The sequence below is a fragment of the Pristiophorus japonicus genome, chromosome 17, assembly GCF_044704955.1.
Source record: "Pristiophorus japonicus isolate sPriJap1 chromosome 17, sPriJap1.hap1, whole genome shotgun sequence".
NCBI lineage: Eukaryota > Metazoa > Chordata > Chondrichthyes > Pristiophoridae > Pristiophorus > Pristiophorus japonicus.
The window spans coordinates 10,126,864-10,149,756 of NC_091993.1; the positions used below are offsets into that span (position 1 = coordinate 10,126,864).

A 22,893-nucleotide genomic window follows, 5' to 3' on the forward strand; every position below is an offset into this window, starting at 1 on the left:
AGCCGCTCTGATTGGCAGTGAGCGACATTCGACCTTTCGCGCGCCTTGGCAACCTGGCAACGCGATTCAACAGAAGTTTCTGGGAAGAGGTGAGTCTGAAACATAAAACATAGAAACATAGAAAATAGGTGCAGGAGTCGGCCCTTCGAGCCTGCACCGCCATTCAATAAGATCATGGCTGATCACCACCCCCCACCCCAGCCGCAACTCCCTCCCGAACACATCCAATGAACTGGCATCAACAACTCTGCAGCAGGGAACCCCACAGGTCAACAACTCCCCGAGTGAAGAAGTCTCTCCCCATCCCAGCCCCAAACAGCCCAGCCCCTACCCCAATACCGTGCCCCCCCACCCCCGGCTCCGGACCTGGACCCACCCAAAACCAGGAACACCCCCCCCCGCACCCAACCCGCTCCGTCCCATCAGAATCCTTCCCAAATGCCGAACACCCCCGGATGTCGAGCCCCCAGCCCCGGCCACCCCGGAGCCACACGCACGCGGCGCCAATCACACCACATGCACCAACCGCCATCTGCGCAGTCAACCCGTCCACCCCACTCCGAACACTTTCCCCGCCCCCCCCCCCCCCACCACCGAGGCACAGAGCCCCCAGACCTGCCCCTCCAACACACGTCGCCTTCCCCTCCCTCCGCAGACCTCCGCTGCAATGTGGCCCACTCCCGTCCCCCGCCCTGGGTTTCCCCCCCCACCTCCACCACTCTCCCCTCCATCCCCCGCCCCCCGTCTCCCCACCACTTCCCTCTACCTCCCCGCACAGACTCCCATCTTGGGGGCGATAACCTTCTGGGGCCAGGAATTTTAGCCCCCAGCGTGGAAGTCCTGCTCCCGCCGCAGAATTGGCCTTACCACCCCTCAATGGAAGCGGAGTGCAATTTCCCACACTCCACTTCCTTTGGGGGCAGTTACTGGGGCGTTTCAGTGGCAGACACAATGATATTGTACAATTTAAATATTTAAATTTCAGTTCAACACACGTCCCCTTATAATTTTGAAGAAAGAATTTGCCTTTATACACACCTGTCACATCCTCAAGCCAATGGATTGCTTTATTTGAAGTACAGTCACTGTGGTTGTCATCATCATCATAGGCAGTCCCTTGGAATCGAGGAATACGTGCTTCCACTCCTAAAGTGAGTTCTTTGGTGGCTGGACAGTCCAACACGAGAGCCACAGATCCTGTCATAGGTGGGACAGATATTCATCAGGGATGGGGGCGGGGCGGGATGGGGCGGACTGATTTGACGCACGCTCCTTCTGCTGCCTGTTCCTGATCTCTTCATGCTGGCAGCGTTGAGCTTCGAAGAGCTCAACACTCTCAAACCTACCACCAAGCTCATGGTCTACAGGGCTGTAGTAACACTGTGGTTGTATGGCCCAAGCAGCAACCAGTTTGGAAACAGCAAGGTCCCACGGACAGCAATGAGACGAATGATCATTAATCTGTTTTGGTGATGTTGGATAAGGGATAAACATAGAGCAGGACATCCTGAGAAGGTCGATAGAGAGAAACTATTTCCGCTGGTTGGGGATTCTCGGACTAGGGGGTATAGTCTAAAAATTAGAGCCAGACCTTTCAGCAGAGAAATTAGGAAACACTTCTACACACAAAGGGTGGAAGAAGTTTGGAACTCTTCTGCAAACAGCAGTTGATGCTAGATCAATTGTTAATTTTAAATCTGAAATTGATAGATTTTTGTTAACCAAAGTTATTAAGAGATATGGGGCAAAGGAGTTAGTTTACAGATCAGCTATTGACCGTATCAGTCATTGAATGGCGGAACAGGCTCGAGGGGCTAAATAGCCTATTCCTTCTCCTATGAGAAACTCTCCAACTCTTCATGGAATCTTTTACATCCACCTGAGCAGGCAGGCAGGGCCTCCGTTTAACAACTCTTTGAAAATACCGCATCTGTAACAATACAGCATTACCTTAGTTTGCACTGAAATGTCAGCCGAGAATATGTGTTCAAGTTCTGGAGTGGACATCGAACCTGTTAAGTTTAGAGTAACTCCAAGAGCCTGTGTTGTAAGCTCAAACCATTGTGACCTTGGTCTCTTTAATATAACTCCAAAGTGAGGCAGCAGTATGGTGGGCTGCCTTTTATACCTGCTTGTTCCAGGTGACCCATAGGTCTCCCACAGGTGTGCCCCCTAGTGGCAAGTCTGACACATAGGTTAGGTTCACATACATAACATCACTTCCCCCGCCTCCCCCAAAGTCTCAAGTACAAGTTATTTACAGGTTGAAGCGATCTGGCGCTCTGCGTTCCCGGGTCAATCACCTGAATTGAAATCCTGGACTGGGTCAGTTGGTTGGATCATTGCTGCATGGCAGCACGGCTGGTCTGATTAGACTGTCGGGCATGGTGTGTTCATCCTCGTCGTTGACAGCGAGGTCAATTGCTGGTTGGGTGTGTGTTGGTGGATCGTAGATGGTAGGGTCTTCTTCAAACTGTTCTTGGTTGTCCGTGAATCACAGTTTGGTCTGATCCAGGTGCTTTCTGCACGTTTGTCCATTCAGCAATTTTACAACAACACTCTTACCCAAGGAGGGGAATAGACAGTGCCAGCAATCCACTTGGGACCGTGACCGTAATTTAGAACAAACACCGGATTATTAACCTCAATGTCCTGCAATGCCGCCACGCGATCATGGTACACGTTATGCCTGTGCCGCCGGGTTTCTATGTGATCATTGAGATCTGGGTGGACTAAGGAGAGCCTGGTTTTGAGTGCTCTCTTCATTAACAATTCTGAAGGGGGAACCCCAGTGAGCGAGTGGGGGCGCGTCCGGTAGCTGAGCAGGACCCTGGGTAACCGGGTCTGCAAGGAGCCGTCCGTTTTGCGTTTCAAGCTTTGCATGATGGTTTGGACTGCCCGTTCCACTTCGCTGTTGGATGTGGGCTTAAATGGGACAGACCTGACATGCTTAATGCCACTGCAGGTCATGAACTCGTTGAATTCTGAGCTGGTGAAACATGGTCCATTGTCACTGACAAGGACGTCGGGCAAACCATGCGTGGCGAACATGGCCCTAAGGCTTTCAATGGTGGCAGTGGACGTAAATGATGACATTATTATACATTCAATCCATTTTGAGTAAACGTCCACTGCTACGAGAAACACTTCCCTAGAAAGGGGCCAGCAAAATCTACATGGACCCTGGACCACGGCTTGGAGGGTCATGACCACAGGCTTAGGGGGGCCTCCCTGGGTGTGTTGCTCAACTGTGAGCAAGTGTTGCATTGGTGTACGCATGACTCCAATTCGGAGTCAATGCCGGGCCACCAGACGTGGGACCTGGTGATAGCCTTCATCATGACTATGCCTGGGTGGGTACTGTGTAGGTCGCATATAAACATATAAACGTTTCCCTGCCTCTTTTGGGCAAGATCACGTGATTCCCCCATAGGAGACAATCTGATTGGATGGACTATTCATCCTTGCGTCGGTGAAATGGCTTGATTTCACCTTATATTTCCCTGGGAACTGCCGACCAGCTCCCATTGAGGATGCAACTTTTTACTAATGCACGGGGTCTTGGCTAGTCCAGGTCCAGATCTGGCGAGCCGTGACAGGTGACCCCTCGCTCTCGAAAGTATCCATTACTAGAAGCAAGTCTGCGGGTTGCGCCATTTCCACCCAGGTGGTGGGCAATGGCAGCCAACTGAGAGTGTCAGCGCAGTTCTCAGTGCCTGGGCTGTGGCGGATTACATAGTCATAAGCAGACAATGTTAGTGCCCATCTCTAGATGCCGGACGAAGCATTGATGTTGATACCTTTGCTTTCTGAGAGCAGTGAGGTGAGCAGTGGTTGGTTTCGAGCTCGAACCGGAGGCCAAATAGATATTGGTGCATTTTCTTAACCCCATATCCACAAGCCAACACTTCTTTCTCAACCATACTGTAGGCTCTTTCAGCCTTGGATAAACTCTTGGACGCATATGCCATCTGTTTTGTATGCATGCCAATGATGTAATGATGTACTGAACGCTAGACCTGAATGTACCTTCACCCTGTATATACCATACCTGTACACCAGAGGGTACTGCTGCTGGAGACCTAAGGGTCACCTGTACACTGCAGGTAACCCAGTATAAAAGGGAGCTCACCTCTTGGTGTCCTCACTCTAGGAGCTGCAATAAACGATTACAGTACTGGTGACGAGGTCACGAATTCCACGCACAACATGTCTAATCTCAGCAACTTCCAACAATTCACCGATGGGGAAGATTGGGACGCCTTCGTGGAAAGGTTAGAACACTTATTCATTACCAACGACCTGGATGGGGACTCACCGGCCACGCTGGCGAACAAGCGCAGGGCTATCCTGCTTAGTAGTTGTGGGCCCACTATCCATGGCCTTGTCAGGGACTTGCTAGCCCCAGCGAACACAACAACCAAGAGCTATGGGGAATGCGTAACCTTAATACAAGAGCAACTAAAATCTAAAGAAAGCATCCTCACAGCCAGGCACTGGTTTTACACTCACTGGCAACCCAAAGGCCAAGAAATTGCTAAGTATGCTACAGATTTAAGAAGGTTGGCTGCATCGTGTGATTTTAGCGATCACCTCACCAAAGCACTAAGGGACATATTCATTATCGGAATCGGCCATGAGGGCCTCCTCCACAAACCGCTCCCTGCGGACATCACAGTCACCCTGCAGAAGACAATTAAAGTGAGCCAGGCCTACATGATTTTGGTTGACGACTCCAAGAGAATGATGACCCACACCCAGGACTCTAAACCAACGAGCGCAGTGAACAGAATGGCGACTTTCAAAGGCAGAAATGCGGCCCCGAGTCCCACAACCCTGAGTCCGTCACATGGGGCCAACTGGCTAGCCCCATGCTGGCGCTGTGGAGGAAACCACAGGGCCCACCAGTGCCACTACAAAGACTATACCTGCAAAGGCTGCAACGCGAAAGGTCACCTTCAGAGAATGTGCAGAAAAAGCTTTACTCACTGCGTCGCTGAAGAGTTGGCTGATCACCTGGGCTCCGACACTGATGAAGACGAAGCTGCTCAACCCCTGGAAGTAGAGTATGGAATTTACACCTGCTCCACTGAGAGTTCCCCGTGGAAGATGGAAGTAGACATCAGCGGAGTTCCAGTTTGATGGAGATCGACACAGGGGCGAGCCAGTCTTTGATGAGCCAGACGACCTTTAAAAAAACTTTGGACCAATCCCGCCAAATGACCAAAACTGTCTACTGTCCAGGCAAAGCTGCTCACCTACACCAAAGGCAAAATCCCAGTCATTGGCAGCGTGGACGTCCAGGTCTTCCAGGGCGGCGTGATGAACAAGCTTCCCCTGTGGATTGTTGCCGGCGATGGTCCAACGCTGCTGGGAAGAAGTTGGATGAAGCAGGTCCAAGTCGGTCAAAGCAACGACGGCCTCCGGGCTCCAGCAATCGACATCCCACGCAGCCCCAAACTTGGATCCATTGCTGCACCTAGAAATCCTACCGTCCAGCTTGACTGCGCGGTGACGACTGCATAACACCGTGGCGAGATCACCCAACCGAACGTCCAGACCTCACCTGCCGGGCTGTGGCAGGACTCCGAGGGAAGAAGATCGGCGAAAAAGGTGGATTCCCAACATTTGTGTCCAAACCTGAGAAGAAAAAGATCACCGCGACCCACCTTGAGGAGAACGAGAAAATGACGGCCGCACCACGAGGCAAAGAACCTAAAATCAAAATGGCCGCGACCATACCATGAGGGGCAGCGTTGGAGGAGTGACACATGGCACCGAGCGGCGAACCGGATTGGAAGGTCCCCTTAAAGGAGACCAGTAGCCCAAAGAAATTAAAGGGACAATTCACTCTAAAGATGCCAAGGACTTTAAAGTTAAAAGTGCGGTTAGCGAATGCAGGTATGCTAATGTAACGTTGAATTGTGATGCCTGAGTAACTGATGAAAAAAATTTAATGAATGCTTGTGGAAGTGATGTTAAGAACAAGTTTGTACTGTTAAATGATGATGATAGAAATTTTAATATGACAAATGTAACCAAGAAAGTGATGTAAGTGTTGAAAGTAATAATGTAAAGAGAGATAACAGTGTCGTCGACTATGTATGATCGGAGCCAATGTGTCATGAATGCACAAGGTAGACTGTTAAAGGACACCAGGTTCTACAGGTGCAGTGTAAATGTCAGAGGTATCCCACCCGTGGGAGACCCCCAGGTCCAGCGGGCTACCTAACCATGCAGCCTGGACTTTTGGGACAAATGTGATGCCTCAGGAAGGGCTCACACACACCCAGTGGGAGCAGACCCACTGCAGGGACAGCAGTCAATGGGCAGCACAGCCACCACAACTGGCAACCTCCCCCATATTGGCCCTACACCCCCTGGCTACCAGGGCCAGCACCAGTAGCGAGAGGCCAGTACCCTCCAGCTTTCCTGGCAGTCCCTGGGATGATCAGACTTCCACCACCAATGGAGGACAAGGAACCCACACGGTCCTGTGGCCCTGCCCACCACCAAACACCACTACTGACCCACTCTACAGTGTATGTACCCTACCCATTGCACTGGCTCCACCACTGAGGAATCCTCCAACAGTGACACCCACATGGTCTGTATGTGAGGGGGGGGGGAAATGTATGAGGCCAGCCTCAAGCACAGGGATCACACCTGGCACCCACACAACCCTCACCACAACCTCCCACAGCCCACTACTGATCACCTCCCCAGATCATAGCAATAAAGACTTGGAAAAGGCTCAGCGGGAGTGTTGTTATGTATGCATGCCAATGATGCAATGATGTACTGAACGCTAGACCTGAATGTACCTTCACCTTGCATATACCTTACCTGTACACCAAAGGGTGCTGCTGCTGGAGACCTAAGGGTCACCTGTACACTGCAGGTAACCCAGTATAAAATGGAGCTCACCTCTTGGTGTCCTCACTCTAGGAGCTGCAATAAAGGACTATAGTCTATACAGTTCAAGTGCTATACCACTGCCTCGTGGGGTCATTAACAGAGTGCCTACGTACACAATACCACCGCTTGCAGTTTGCCTGACACATTTGCTTGTTGTAACACACAACCGACCCCGTACGATGATGCATCACATGCTAGTACTAAATGTTTACATGGGTCATACAATACAAGTAGCTTGTTAGAGCATAGCAGATTTCTGACCTTTTTAAAGGCTGTCTGTTGCGATTTTCCCCAAACCCAGTCGTCACCCTTGTGTAGCAATAGATGCAAGGGCTCCAACAGTGTGCTCAACCCCGGTAGAAAGTTACCTAAATAGTTGAGGCGTCCCAGGAATGTACGCAGCTCCGTCACATTCTGTGGTCTGGGTGCTTTCTTGATGGCCTCCGTCTTGGAGTCCGTGGATCTGATGCCATCTGCTGCGATCTTCCTCCCCAGAAATTCGACCTCTTACGCCAGGAAAAAACACTTGGAGCGATTCAGCCTGAGTCCCACTCTGTCCAGTCACTTTAGAACCTCTTCCAGGTTGTGCAAGTATTCGGTGGTGTTGCAACCAGTGATCAATATGTCGTCTTGGAACACCACGGTGCATGGAACCGATTTCAGCAGACTCTCCATGTTCCTCTGGAAGATGGCTGCAGCCAAGCGAATCCCAAAGGGGCATCTGTGGTACACGAACAGTCCTTTGTGCGTGTTGATGCACATCAACTTCTTTGATGGTTCAGCCAGCTCCTGTGTCATGTAAGCAGAGGTTAGGTCTAGCTTGGTGAACGACTTTCCCCCTGCTAGCGTTGCAAATAAGTCCTCCGCTTTGCGTAGTGGGTACTGGTCCTGTAACAAGACTCGGTTGATCGTCATCTTGTCGTCCCCGCAGATTGTGACCGTCCCATCGCTCTTTAGTTCCGGCACGATTGGACTGGCCCACTTGTTGAACTCGACTGGCGATATGATTCCCTCTCATTGAAGTCTGTACAGCTCAATTTCGACTTTCTCTCGCATCATATATGGGACTGCTCTGGCCTTGTGATGAACAGGCCATGCCCCAGAGACAAGATGGATCTGCACTTTGGCGCTTGTGAAGTTGCCGATGCCTGGCTCAAATAACGGCGAGAATTTGTTTAGCACCTGGGCGCACGGGGCGTCATTCACCGAAGACACTGCTTTGATGTCGTCCCAGTTCCACCGGATCTTGCCTAGCCAGCTCCTGCCAAACAGCGTTGGGCCATCGCCTGGTACAATCCATAGTGGTAAGTCATGCCCTATTCAGTCATACGATACTTTCACTGCCACACTGCCGATAACAGGTTATGAGTTCTTTAGTGTTTTAGCCTCTATGCCTTGTTGCCCCACAGTTTCTCAAAAGCCTTCTGGCTCATAATCGATTGACTCGCCCCCATGGACACTTGAATGCCGTTAAGTTTAACTTTTAACATTATCGGAGGGATTTTGGTGGTGAAGCTATGTACCCCATGCACTCCCTCTTCATTCTCTGATTAAGTTGCCTCTCCTGCTTGTTCAGTGTAATCCGCACTGAATCAGTCGTTCTCTGCTGACTCTGCCACGTCGTGAGTCAGAGGTCATTTGCATATTCGCTGGAGGTGCCCCATTGTTCCACAACCCTTGCACACATAGTGCTTGAATCGACATTGATGGGCTCTGTGACTGCCCCCGCAGCGCCAGCATAGTGTTAATGGATTCGCATTACCATTCCACAGCGGCCTCTGAGTCACCCTAAGCCTGGCCTCTGTGGTCGTATGGGCCCTACCATGGACAGTTCTGCCTGCTGAAGGCATTATTTTATGCACAGTACTTGCCGATGAGCTTCGATTCTGTGAAGATATCTGTTTTGTGTTGTTGCTCGTGGTTATGAAGGCCTGGGCTGTCGTGATGGCCTTGCTCAGATCTAAGGATTCGGCAGACAGTAGTTTGTGAAGGATGACCTCGTGTCCGAGCACAAAAAAGTCCCGCAACATCTCCTCCTAAGATCCTGCAAATTTGCACTGTCCCGCAAGGCGTCTTAGGTCGGCGATAGAACTCGCCACGTTCTGGCCCTCGGAGCAATAGTGCGTGTAAAAGCGATACCTGACCATTAAGATGCTCTTTTTCGGCTGGAGGTGTTCCTGAGCCAGCGCACACAGCTCTGTGTAAGTCTTGTCCGTTGGGTTGTCTGGGACCAGTAAATTTTTGAGGAGGCCATATACCGACGACCCACATACAGTGAAGAGAATCGCCCTGCGCTTGGTCTCCGTCTCAGCCGTGTCCAGCTTGTTTGCCATGAAGTACTGGTCGAGACGCTCAACGAAGGCTTCCCAATCATCACCCTCAACAAATCTCTCAAGAATATCAATGGCAGCTATTTCCGCGTGAAAGTTTGTGATCTGTAACTCGTCGCCAATTGTTAAGTTCAGAATAACTCCACGAGACTGTGTTGTAAGTTCAAACCATTGTGAACTTGATCTCTTTAATATAACTCCAAAGTGAGACAGCAGCATGGTGGGCTGCCTTTTATACCTGCTTGCTCCAGGGTACATAGGTGACCCATAGGTCTCCCACAGGTCTGACACATAGGTTAGGTTCACATACATAACAGAACCCATGACCAACTGAGTTAGAAGACAGAGCACTGCCAATTGAGACAAGTTGACAACAAATGCACTGTAAATTACATGAATGTTTGTGGGATTTAAATTTCGAGACTTTTTCATGTTGTCTCCTTTCTTCTCCCCTTTCCTGAAGGTGATGCATTTTCTGATCTCTTACAAACTTAATTTGAAGTTCTTTCAGTAGAGTTGTGCACCCCTCCCCCACTTCCACATCTCATCAATCTTGTAACTTATCCTTTACAGTACCACCAGGAGATCTGCTAGTATATAATCTTGTGCCTAATGTTCATCCATCATACTCCAGATTTCACACATCATATATCGACACTGGGGGGGGGAGGTGAAATTGCTCAGTGCCAGTAGCACAAAATGACTAGTAGCAAATTGGAGACAAATTTTTCACTATTATGTAGGGGAGGAAGAAAACCCCTCATTTTACCCAGAAGAAAAAGAGCTGTCGGATCTGTCTATGCTGCAGCAGGCCAGTATCCTGGAAGGAACAGGGAACCCAGAACCAGATGTGGATTGAAACCGAGACGGTTTGGCCTTGGCAGGGCAGTGATTGGACAGGGGAAGACACCGGAGGGCCAATGGTGGGACAGAGGCAGCCTGAAGCAAGGGACACCAAGCCAATGGGAGTGCCCTTGCTCGAAAACTCGGGACTGACTCATCACCGATACCAGGCTATTGTCTTCCCCACATTTACACTATGGAGGGATATTATGCCGGCCTTAAGAAAACTAGGGAACCCAAAACAAACCGAGGGCCTACACAATGGCTAAAGGAGGCCCACACCCTGCCAACCCTTGATTAGGTTAACATAAGGGATGGCCAGTGGAAATCCCCCCGCGAAATCCAACACTGCTGCATTTTTCAAAAATCACAAGCCCACCAATGGGAAGGATTTATTTCAGCACGAAAGTCTGGCTGGATAACTGGATAGAAGAAGGGGTTTCTGCCCCGTTTTCGTGTTCCAGCAAGCAGTTAGCCTTTTGACACAGAAGGAAGACCAGTGTCCAAAGACACCGAAGACAGAAGAAGCAAACTACCATCCCGAGACGGCATCAGTTCAGCCTCCATTCGCTACTGGAGACTGAACCTTTTCTTTTTCCACAAGGATCTTCCCCTGAGAGCTGGACTCCGGTAGATCCACAGCAACAACAACCAAGTTTCCAAGAAAATCACAACCAAAAAAGTAACTTCAAGATCCTGAAGATAGCAAAAAGCAAACCCCGAAACCGCGTTTTGACCTGGAAAGACTGTAAAGGCTATGGTGAGTATAATCTCTGGTCCCCAGAACTCCCAACTCAGTTAGATCAGGAAGGTGGGAGGTTGGGCATTGCACTGCTGTTAAACTTGTGTAAAAATTTTCGTTGTGTCCGTTTAGTGGGATTTAGGGAGATTGTTTTGTTGATGTATTGCTGTTTGTTGAGATACATCTTGTCAAATAAATTGGAAGCTTAAAGTTCCTCTTGGAATTGCCTCGTCTCAGTTCTGTTGTATTACATCTCCTGATCGTGAGTCTTGTGTCAGAACAGTGTAAGGAAAGCCAGGAGCACCTTGAAAATGCTCAACTGTATGCCACAGGCTAGGAAAGAAAGGGGTTAGGAGTGTTTGACACTCACAGGTGCCTCACAGGCTAGGCATAAGCTGTGGGGACGCACGAGTCTCAAAACCCCCTTCATAAGCTGTGGACACAGTCTCTCCAGGAGTGCTCTTGCAACACTCCGGGTACCTCACAGACCAGGCATAAACTGTGAGGGCAGAAGCCCAGAGAGAGACACCCAAGATACAACACTCCCCAGAACCCCTTCCAGCACCCAGATTTTTTTTCATTGAAGTCAATGGAAAATAAAATTTGGCATGTGTAAAACGGACTGCCAATTCGTTATCAACATGTTATACGTGACTGACGGTAAATAATTTCACCCCCAAGATGTCAGACACCAACGTCACATTTTAAAGTGTCACACTTCGTTCCAGATGCAAAACAATCTTTTTTAAAAAAGCCATATGCTGACCTGGAGCCTGAAATTCGCAACACTTTCCAATCTACAATTAAATGTTGACCTCACCTGTATTCACTTAATAGCAATTAGACATTGTGGCCTGAAAGGGATGTAATTTCACATTAGCAGCAGAATAGTACATTGTATATTACCCTCCTACTACCTGTTCACAGGGAGTGCAGGTTACACCATTGTTGCTCCATTTCTGGCCCATGTTCCCTCTGAACAAGGTTTCCCAAATAGAAGCATAGGAATGCAGAATTGATCCTAGTATATCATTCAACTCACAGTAGAGTAACACCACAGAAGATCCACCAGTATGAATAAAGTATTATTTCATGCGCTAAAATATATATTTTTAACTCATTGATGCAGCAATTGTTTTTCTTTAGTAATTTCTTTTAACCATAATACTCCAGTAAAATTTCCTGACATCAGAGGTTTCACATCATTTTAGAGCTGGAACATTTTCAGCTAAATACATTCTGCCCAATAAAATTTACTGATTTCTACTAGTTCCTTCAGATTCTGCACCCTCAGTGCTCACAAGCTCCGGTCCTCTCAATGAGCAATGCAAATCTTTTTTCTTTCAAGTCTTCAAAGGTACAGTTTCCCCTCATTAGTTTAACCGACAGCTACCATGTCTTACCCTTGCTGACTTCATCCTGAGTCTTTCTTCATCTAGTTACATTCCTAACAACACTATCTCTTCTGATCTCAGTGGAACTCTTCCATTTCTAAAACTGCTTCCAAGAACCTTAATTCCCTCTTTTGTGTCATACATTTATTTTGCCTTAAATAATTCTAAACTCTTTTTTTTCTTTTTCCAATCTACTGCCCACCCCATCCCTACCTCCTGCCATATTCTCTCATGAATCCACTGACTTTTTGCTGGTAAATGACTCAACAGGCATCAGGAACCTTCTGGACGCTCACCCAAGTGGCCATTATTTCATGTGTGAGCCTTGATAGTGTCGGCTTAACTCTTTATAAAGCACAAGCCTACCCAATACTTTAAGAATGCTTCACATCTGGAGAGGCTGTTCGAGCACATCTCTTGGATATGATACAAGAAAAAGCTTGCCACTCGATAATCAGTCCCTCTCTGATCTCTAGCTTCGAGCCTCTTTCTATCCATCACACTCATTCTTGTCTTTCTCTATTTTATCAATACCTCTGAAGTTTCCTTTCCTGTTCCTTTTGAGCTCCAACTACACTATACGACACAATCATCCTTCTCTACATGACATCACTGTGCTGAAATCAAAAATAATGGCATAGTCCACTACTCCAACTCATTCCCAAGACATCAAACTGTGGTGCTTTTTATTCCCTTCAACTTTTCTTCCTCCTTTAATATAATGGCTTCTAAATCCAAGCTTGGCATCACCTAATCACTACTTCCCTTATCTTCTCTTTTAATCTTTCCAACCTTGGTGGTGTCCAGCACTGTGGGATCATTCATCTTAGTTTCTCAATTTAAAGAAAAAATGTAAATCACCTGTACAAATTTTCATCTCCCAGCCATGTACAGAGTGCAAGAGATCAGTTCTTGTCTATGATTCTACCCATGCCAAGTTACCAATGTTGTTCAAGTAGTCAGGGCTCAGAGGTAAATACTGAGGAAATGGTGGGGGAGAGAATTGAAGGAAAAGTTTGTCAGTGAGTCCCCTCCAGTCATTCACAATCACCTGCTAAAAAAACAGACAGCGATGTATTGAAGGCCTGGGAGCTGGTTTATTGCTTGTCGTCTCAGATAGAGAATAATGCATAGTACATGGGGAACTAAGGAGAAGAAATTAACATAAAACAGAGAGCAGAAGATTTTTTTTTAAAAAGCAGTCTAGATTTCTGCTTTTGAAATTTAATTTACGCTTTGAGGATTCTAGAATTTAATGGTCATTAATGCCTGTTTAACAACTAATAATTTATGAATATTATTTACTTAATGTTTTATACTATTACATCACTTGGGATCTGCAAACATATTCTATTGATGTGATGAATTATGTCCATGTAATAATCTGAGAGAATTGCTTTTGAGTCTCCAGTAGACTTACTCAGTAACACAATATTGGTTTAAGTATATACAACAGTGATAAGCATTGTGGGTAGATATCTCTTCTGTAATGTTTAAATATCTGTGCGTAATATAGAGAACATGTAATGCTCACGAAGCAATTACAGTCACTCATTGTTTTGTAGATCGTAAAACCGGCCTGTGTATAATGTAGCCTGCAGAATAAGTTGAATTATCACAATAAACTTTTCTTTTTTAACATTAATAATGGCAATTTTTCACTTGTGTTACATCGAGTCCCACGGGGCACAGTTATGCTAATAAGCCTTAATGTTTCCAGCAAATGAATGATCACACTACATCACTCTTTTGATTTAAACTAATTGATGCTTAAAGGAGCATTATTATCACAAAACAACACTCAACAAATTAAAGTAAAGTCAATTAATCTTATTAGTTTATGCCCATAGTGCTGAATTGTAACTTGTGAAATGGACAATGTTAGAGTTTCATAAAATATTTTGTGCAAAACTCTTAAGATTCATAACCTTATACCATTTAGTAAATAATACAGAACAAGGCTGGATCAAATGAATTTTTTTTCCTAATAATACTACACTGCAGATTTTTTTTTAATGTTTTATACATACAAATTTGAAATTAATCTGGACAGTGTCAGGCTTCAAGTCATCATTATACTCCCTTGGAACTATATTACATGGGATCCAACAATTGCATTATCAGCATAACAATACATATTAATAAGAACATAAGAAATAGGAGCAGGAGTAGGCCATACGGCCCCTCGAGCCTGCTCCGCCATTTAATATGATCATGGCTGATCCAATCATGGACTCAGGTCCACTTCCCCATAACCCCTTATCCCCTTATCGTTTAAGAAACTGTCTATTTCTGTCAAATTTATTCAATGTCCCAGTTTCCACCTCTCTGAGGCAGCGAATTCCACAGATTTACAACCCTCTGAGAGAAGAAATTTCTCTTCATCTCAGTTTTAAATGGGCGGCCCCTTATTCTAAGATTATGCCCTCTAGTTCTAGTCTTCCCCATCAGTGGAAACATCCTCTCTGCATCCACCTTGTCAAGCCCCCACATAATCTTATATGTTTTGATAAGATCACCTCTCATTCTTCTGAATTCCAATGAGTAGAGGCCCAAATTACTCAACCCTTCCTCATGTCAACCCTCTCATCTCCGGAATCAACCTAGTGAACCTTCTCTGAACTGCTTCCAAAGCAAGTGTATCCTTTTGTAAATATGGAAACCAAAACTGCATGCAGTATTCCAGGTGTGGCCTCACCAATACACTGTATAACTGTAGTAAGACATCCCTGCTTTTATACTCCATCCCCTTTGCAATAAAGGCCAAGATTCCATTGGCCACCCTGATCCTATTCCCCTGCAGCATAACAGCAAAGCAGAGTGGAATTCCAATATGCAGCACCTTGGTGTGGTGAGATGCAGTTTTGATCCCCTGATCCCCTCTAATACTGAGTTCCCAAACTCAACCACATAGGAAGGTACTAGGCACCTTCTTGACTTCTAAGCTGTGGATGCTCATTAATTCCCCACAGACATGCTTCTTTACATCCTACCATTGTTGGGGGTGGTTGCCTAAGTATATAATTACATCATATTGCAGGGAGCGGGCCAAAGGAAATCAAAGGCTTAGATTTTGCGGTCAGCGGCGAACGAACGGCACTCGCCATTCATTATCCTTACAGCTACCCACAGACTTTTCGTGGGCTTTTGAGTGGCAACTTGCTGCCATCGGGGGCCTTCTACAGGGGATCTGGAACCTGTGCTCTTCAAACAATCAGATTGAAGAATCCTCACTGAGACATGCAAAGTTTAAACCAGGAAGTGTAAGTTAGAGTATTTAATTCAATGTAAAATCATGTTCAGAAAATGAAATAAAGAGACGAAAAGAAAGATGGGATTAAGAGAGGGAGAGAAAAGAGACAGAAAGAAAAAGTAAAAAAAAATGTAATTTAAAAAAAGTCTCCAACAATAATTTAAATCTGAAGGAATGAGACTCCACACTTAATTAAAAGTTAATTTTCAGTGCCAGACAGGTTGTTTGGCAGGAATTAAGACTTATCACACCGTTAAAAATTCACTTACACATGAATGAACAAGCCCTAACTTTTTCAGGCGTGTTTAGTGAGTAAGTTCAGCAACTTTATGCTCTTACATGTACAGGAAACTCTTGTTTATCCGGATCACTCGGGGATTCGGCAATTCCGGGTAAAGGAATTCTCCGATAGGGTGAGTTTACATTTTAAAGCTAATATTGGAAGGTGATAGAACCACCCACGCAGATTTAGTTCATGTTATTTCGATGCTGAGAATGACGTGAATAGCACGTTTAGTGAGTTGGTCTTACCACAGGTAAAGGGTCCACAGCCAGATCGGGAATGGAAGACCAACAGGAAGAGCAGTGCAGGGAAAGTAGTGCAGGAGTCCCCTGCGATCATCCTGCTGCAAAACAGATACACCGCTTTGGGTACTGTTGAGGGGGATGACTCATCAGGGGAGAGCAGCATAAGCCAAGTTCATGGCACCGTGGGTGTCTCTGCTGCACAGGAGGGCAGGAAAAAGAGTGGGAGAGCAATAGTGATAGGAGATTCAATTGTAAGGGGAATAGATAGGCGTTTCTGTGGCCGCAACTGAGACTCCAGGATGATATGTTGCCTCCCTGGTGCAAGGGTCAAGGATGTCTCGGAGCGGGTGCAGGACATTCTGAAAAGGGAGGGTGAACAGCCAGTTGTCGTGATGCATATAGGTACCAACGATATAGGTAAAAAACGCGATGAGGTTTTACAAGATGAATTAGGGAGCTAGGAGTTAAATTAAAAAGTAGGACCTCAAAAGTAGTAATCTCAGAATTGCTACCAGTGCCACGTGCTAGTCAGAGTAGGAATCGCAGGATAGCTCAGATGAATACATGGCTTGAGGAGTGGTGCAGCAGGGAGGGATTCAAATTCTTGGGACATTGGAACCAGTTCTGGGGGGAGGTGGGACCAGTACAAACCGGACGGTCTGCACCTAGGCAGGACCGGAACCAATGTCCTAGGGGGAGTGTTTGCTAGTGCTGTTGGGGAGGAATTAAACTAATATGGCAGGGGGATGGGAACCTATGAAGGGAGACAGAGGGAAATAGAAGGGGGGCAGAAGCAAAAAATAGAAAGGAGAATAGTAAAAGTGGAGGGCAGAGAAACCCAAGGCAAAAAGCAAAAAGGGCCACATTACAGCAAGATTCAAAAGGGGCAAAGTGTGTTAAAAAGACAAGCCTGAAGGCTCTGTGCCTCAATGCGAGGAGTATTCGGAATAAGGTGGATGAATTAACTGCACAGATAGCAGTTAACGGATACGATGTGATTGGCATCACTGAGACATGGCTCCAGGGTGACCAAGGCTGGGAACTCAACATCCAGGGTTATTCAGCACTTAGGAAGGATAGACAGAAAGGAAAAGGAGGCGGGGTGGCGTTGCTGGTTAAAGAGGAAATAAATGCAATTGTAAGGAGGGACATTAGCTTGGATGATGTGGAATCGGTATAGGTGGAGCTGCGGAATTCCAAAGGGCATAAAACGCTAGTGGGAGTTGTGTATAGACCACCAAATAGTAGTAGTGAGGTTGGGGACAGCATCAAACAAGAAATAAGGGATGTGTGCAATAAAGGTACAGCAGTAATCATGGGCTACTTTAATCTACATATAGATTGGGCTAACCTAACTGGTAGCAATGCGGTGGAGGAGGATTTCCTGGAGTGTATTAGGGATGGTTTTCTAGACCAGTATGTCGAGGAACCAACGAGGGAGCTGGCCATCTTCGACTGGGTGATGTGTAATGAGAAGGGATTAATTAGCAATCTTGTTATGCGAGTCCCTTTGGGGAAAAGTGACCATAATATGGTAGAATTCCTTATTAAGATGGAGAGTGACAAAGTTAATTCAGAAACTAGGGTCCTGAACTTAAGGAAAGGTAACTTCGATGGTATGAGGTGTGAATTGGCTAGAATAGACTGGCAGAGGATACTTAAAGGGTTGACGGTGGATAAGCAATGGCAAACATTTAAAGATCACATGGATGAACTTCAATAATTGTACATCCCTGACTGGAGTAAAAATAAAACTGGGAAGGTGGCTCAACCATGGCTAACAAGGGAAATTAAGGATAGTGTTAAAACCAAGGAAGAGGCATATAAATTGGCTAGAAAAAGCAACAATCCTGAGGACTGGGAGAAATTTAGAATTCAACAGAGGAGGACTAAGGGTTTAATTAAGAAGGGGAAAATAGAATACGAGAGGAAGCTTGCAGGGAACATAAAAACTGACTGCAAAAGCTTCTATAAATATGTGAAGAGAAAAAGATTAGTAAAGACAAACATAGGTCCGTTGCAGTCGGATTCAGGTGAATTTATAATGCGGAACAAAGAAATGGCAGACCAATTGAACCAATATTTCGGTTCTGTCTTCACAAAGGAAGATACAAATAACTTTCCGAATGTACTAGGGGACAGTGGGTCTAGTGAGAATGAGGAACTGAAAGATATCCTTATTAGGCGGGAAATTGTGTTAGGGAAATTGATGGGATTAAAGGCCGATAAATCCCCGGGTTCTGATAGTCTGCATCCCAGAGTACTTAAGGAAGTGGTCCTAGAAATAGTGGATGCATTGGTGATCATTTTCAAACAATCTAATGACTCTGGATCAGTTCCTATGGACTGGAGGGTAGCTAATGTAACGCCACTTTTTAAAAAAGGAGGGAGAGAAAGCGGGTAATTATAGACCGTTTAGCCTGACATCAGCAGTGGGGAAAATGTTGGAATCAATCTTTAAGGATGAAATAGCAGCCCATTTGGAAAGCAGTGACAGGATCAGACCGAGTCAGCATGGATTTATGAAAGGGAAATCATGCTTGATGAATCTTCTGGAATTTTTTGAGGATATAACTAGTAGAGTGGACAAGGGAGAACCAGTGGATGTGCTGTATTTGGACTTTCAAAGGCTTTTGACAAGGTCCCGCACAAGAGATTGGTGTACAAAATCAAAGCGCATGGTATTGGGGGTAATGTACTGACGTGGATAGAGAACTGGTTGGCAGACAGGAAGCAGAGAGTTGGGATAAACGGATCCTTTTCAGAATGGCAGGCAGTTACTAGTAGGGTGCTGCAGGGCTCAGTGCTGGGACCCCAGCTCTTTACAATATACATTAACGATTTGGATGAAGGAATAGAGTGTAATATCTCCAAGTTTGCGGATGACACTAAACTGAGCTGTGAGGAGGATGCTAAGAGGCTGCAGGATGACTTGAACAGATTAGGTAAGTGGGCAAATACATGGCAGATGCAGTATAATGTAGATAAATTTGAGGTTATCCATTTTGGGGGCAAAAACACAAAGGCAGAATATTATCTGAATGGCGGCAGACTAGAAAAAGGGGAGGTGCAACGAGACCTGGGTGTCATGGTTCATCAGTCACTGAAAGTGGGCACGCAGGTACAGCAGGTGGTGAAGAAGGCAAATGGCATGTTGGCCTTCATAGCTAGGGGATTTGAGTATAGGAGCAGGGAGGTCTTACTGCAGTTGTACAGGGCCTTAGTGAGGCCTCACCTGGAATATTGTGTTCAGTTTTGGTCTCCTAGTCTGAGGAAGGACGTTCTTGCTATTGAGGGAGTGCAGCGAAGGTTCACCAGACTGATTCCAGGGATGGCTGGGCTGTCATATGAGGAGAGACTGGATTAACTGGGCCTTTATTCACTGGCGTTTAGAAGGATGAGAGGGGATCTTAAGGAAACGTATAAGATTCTGACAGGACTAGACAGGTTAGATGCGGGAAGAATGTTCTCGATGTTGGGGAAGTCCAGAACCAGGGGACATAGTCTTAGGATAAGGGGTAGGCCATTTAGGACTGATATGAGGAGAAACTTCTTCACTCAGAGAGTTGTTGACCTGTGGAATTCCCTGCCGCAGTGAGTTGTTGATGCCAGTTCATTAGATATATTCAAGAGGGAGTTCGATATGGCCCTTAAGGTTAAGGGGATCAAGGGGTATGGAGAGAAAGCAGGAAAGGGGTACTGAAGGAATGATCAGCCATGATCTTATTGAATGGCGGTGCAGGCTAGAAGGGCCGAATGGCCTACTCCTGCACCTATTTTCTATGTTTCTCTATGTTTCCATGTGAACGTAATAAAATAAATGAAAATTGATTCATAACAATTCAAAATGAAAAATTATTTTATTCTGTTAAAACTGAGATTGATTTTTAAAATAGTGATCTTATATCTGCTTCTTTAAATGAATTCATTTTCCTCTTAATTAAAATGTTGTGGATGATATGAGTTTGCAGAACCTCATGAGAAGTAAAATGAGAATTCTCCTAAAAAAAAAACTGACATATTTCATTGCTTCTTCAGCAGTGAAATCTTTTTTTGTTTTTCTTCAATTTTATTGTCTGAATCGCTCATATCTTCATCAGATTTGCCTTTATTGGTGACTATGCTGATAAGTTCCTCGTCGGTGTAAGTTTGTGTTACATCTGTTTCGATGTCAACATCTATCCACTTAACAATGTCTTCTTCTGCTAAGGATTTAAGTGCGTTTGTTTCGTGTGCACTGCTGACAATCTCCACTATTTCTTTTACAGCCTGTTTTTTATTAGCCCTTCGAATTCTTCATCATCAGAAGCACTGTCTTCGAATATGACATTGGGCTACAACTTGCACCAACACCTCATCAATGTTGCGTTTTTTACTTCTCTCCATACCAGCGAGCATGCATAGATGGCATCTTTAATATTGTATGCTCTCTGGAAATCAGAGATTGATTGATCGCTATTAATCAATGTGCGCATGAAGTTATTCCTATAGTGCCACTTGAAGTTTTGTATGACACCCTGATCCATAGGTTGAATGAGCGAGCTCACATTGGGGGCAAATAGCATGCAAAGATGTTGCCACAACTAGACACTAATTTTGACTCCTGTGGGTGTGCTCTGCAATTGTCCAAAAGCAGCACACACTTTCCATTAGGTTTGCCTATTTTCTTCATGTTTTCTCGAGTTTGGGGGACGTGTGTGACAGTTGTTTTAAATTCCATTACGGCGGGTTTTCCATTACATTCGTATCCGGATAAATGAGAGTTTCCTGTATTTCAATGCTGAGTCTATCGGTGAGGTACCAGTGTAGCGAAGCTTGTAAAGGAGCAGAGTAAATTTTACAGAGTAAACTTCTGGATTTCTGCTTTTTACTGTGCATGTGTGGATGCCAGAAGCTGGTGTCCGATTTATCCCATAATAAAGGTGAGCGTGTTAGCCTCACTGTTACTATTACCATAAATCCGGCCCAAAATAATGTTCTAGGATAATATCTTGGAACAACATATGAAGGAGTTTTGTAATTTGTATACAGCTTGCAACCAGTGAGTTTCATCCTGATCCTGCTTACTTTCATTCAAAATATTTCATGTATTAAACTGATGTTTTTATACAAAGTAAAGCTCATACTTGTAATATGTCATCACAGAAAATGGAAACATCAGTACAAAACTGGAACAAATGTACCATCATTTCTCACACCACAAAATATTTAACCCAATTTCTTCTCTGAGACGTGAGCTGTTGCCACAATTTTCTTTAAAAATGCTTTGCCAGTTTGCACAGTTTAGACTGGGTTCAGCCAAGTCAGAATTACATACAACATCTGTTGCAGGAAAATTTGGCACAGGCCGTAAAATGTCCCTTCTTTATTTTATGTAGTTTATAATATGCTTTGCCTATTAATATAGACATTCCGCAAAACTGTAATCAGGCATATATCTGGACTGAAAATATAAATGGATGTATCCTCATGCATTCCACTACAAAAATCTTCCCTTTTGTTTGTGAAGGTGTTTTTTCTGCTGATTAATACCCAAGTAGAAACAAAAGAAGCAAGTATTAGTTGGAAACTATACAATTAGAGGAAGCAAGAGACTCTTGCGTTGTCCTTCAAGTAGGGACTAAACCATGAAATGCTTCATGGTATTGTTCAATGTGCCAGAAACAGTCCATTATTAAATCTGCACTGATCCTCAAATAGTTTTATGTCCTTATGGAATTTTGTGCTGTTCTAACAATGGAACAATAGTACATGATATTCAGGAAGGAATTACAATCACTAGAAGCAGCCATGATAAAAGTGCTGCATTCAAGATCCACAGAATCTGGAGGCTCTTATTTAACTTCACTGAAGCAGAAGCTTTCTCCATAAATTTTCCACAATGAAAACAGCAGATACCATTTTACCAGCTCTCCATTCCCAAAATCCTACTTCTGCTTCAGCAAGCAAACTTGAAACTCAATGGTTTTAATGTGAATAGCACTCTACATTCACTCAAGGGGAGCTGTGCTCACTGCAGATAAAGATGATCCATGTACATATTTTCCTCCTGAAGGAAGAAGCAGATTATTGCTATGGCATGTACCATCAGCAGCCTGGCAAAGTAATGTCAAAAATCATCATAACTTTGGCTAACGGGTTTGAAAGTCAACCAGCATGGAAACTTATAGATACTTAGGAAGTCGTAGCTCAAGATACTCTGAGTATCTTCCTGAAAATAAGGATTAAATCTACGAAGTGCTGGCAGTCACCTTGAGCGAGTCGATGAACACATTGTTGGAAATGGCATTTTCAGGCTATCTCTGGTCACTTTAATAATCAGGTTCTTTGTAAACCAATCTGGATAGTATCTTGTGTTTAGTCAGAGTTTAAGACAGAATACAACACATTAGTTGTACAGCAAAAACGCTGGTACCCAATCCTGATCGGACAAACGGCTGGCGCACGTGAGCAGTTCTCGGGCTTGTGGCCTCTCCTTCTCTTAGAGCCTCCTTTGGTAAAGCATGGGATTGCCAAAGAGCAATCAACCAGCACAGATCCCTGTAATTTCCCTCCATCGTTTTGCGCAGATTGGCCTGCAGGGTGTTACTTTTATTACATTCTTAGAGGTGGACCTGGAATGGGATATTGACAACACCTTTTGGCCCATTGAGGTTTTCTTTAAAATTCTATACCCAATCCTGCCTCGAGTTCTTTGTCTACACTTGCTGATGAAGACCCACCCTGAAAGAGATGTCTTTACAAGTGAAATTGTTTTGGATAATGGACCACAATTTTGTTCAGAAGAATTTGCACAATTCACGAGCAAAAATGGTGTGAAACATACCAAGGTTCCACCATACCATCCTGCTTCGAATGGTGCAGCAGAGCGCACTGTACAAATTG

At 45.3% G+C, this 22,893-nt stretch overlaps 1 long non-coding RNA gene across 1 annotated transcript; it reads left to right on the plus strand.

The window, feature by feature from the left end:
- The first annotated feature begins 38 nt into the window (after positions 1 to 38).
- On the plus strand, positions 39 to 21,076 carry LOC139227532 (uncharacterized). The gene is made up of 3 exons (XR_011587438.1): positions 39 to 89; positions 15,828 to 15,893; positions 20,277 to 21,076. It is a non-coding gene; the product is annotated as an uncharacterized lncRNA (long non-coding RNA).
- The last annotated feature ends 1,817 nt before the right edge of the window (positions 21,077 to 22,893 follow it).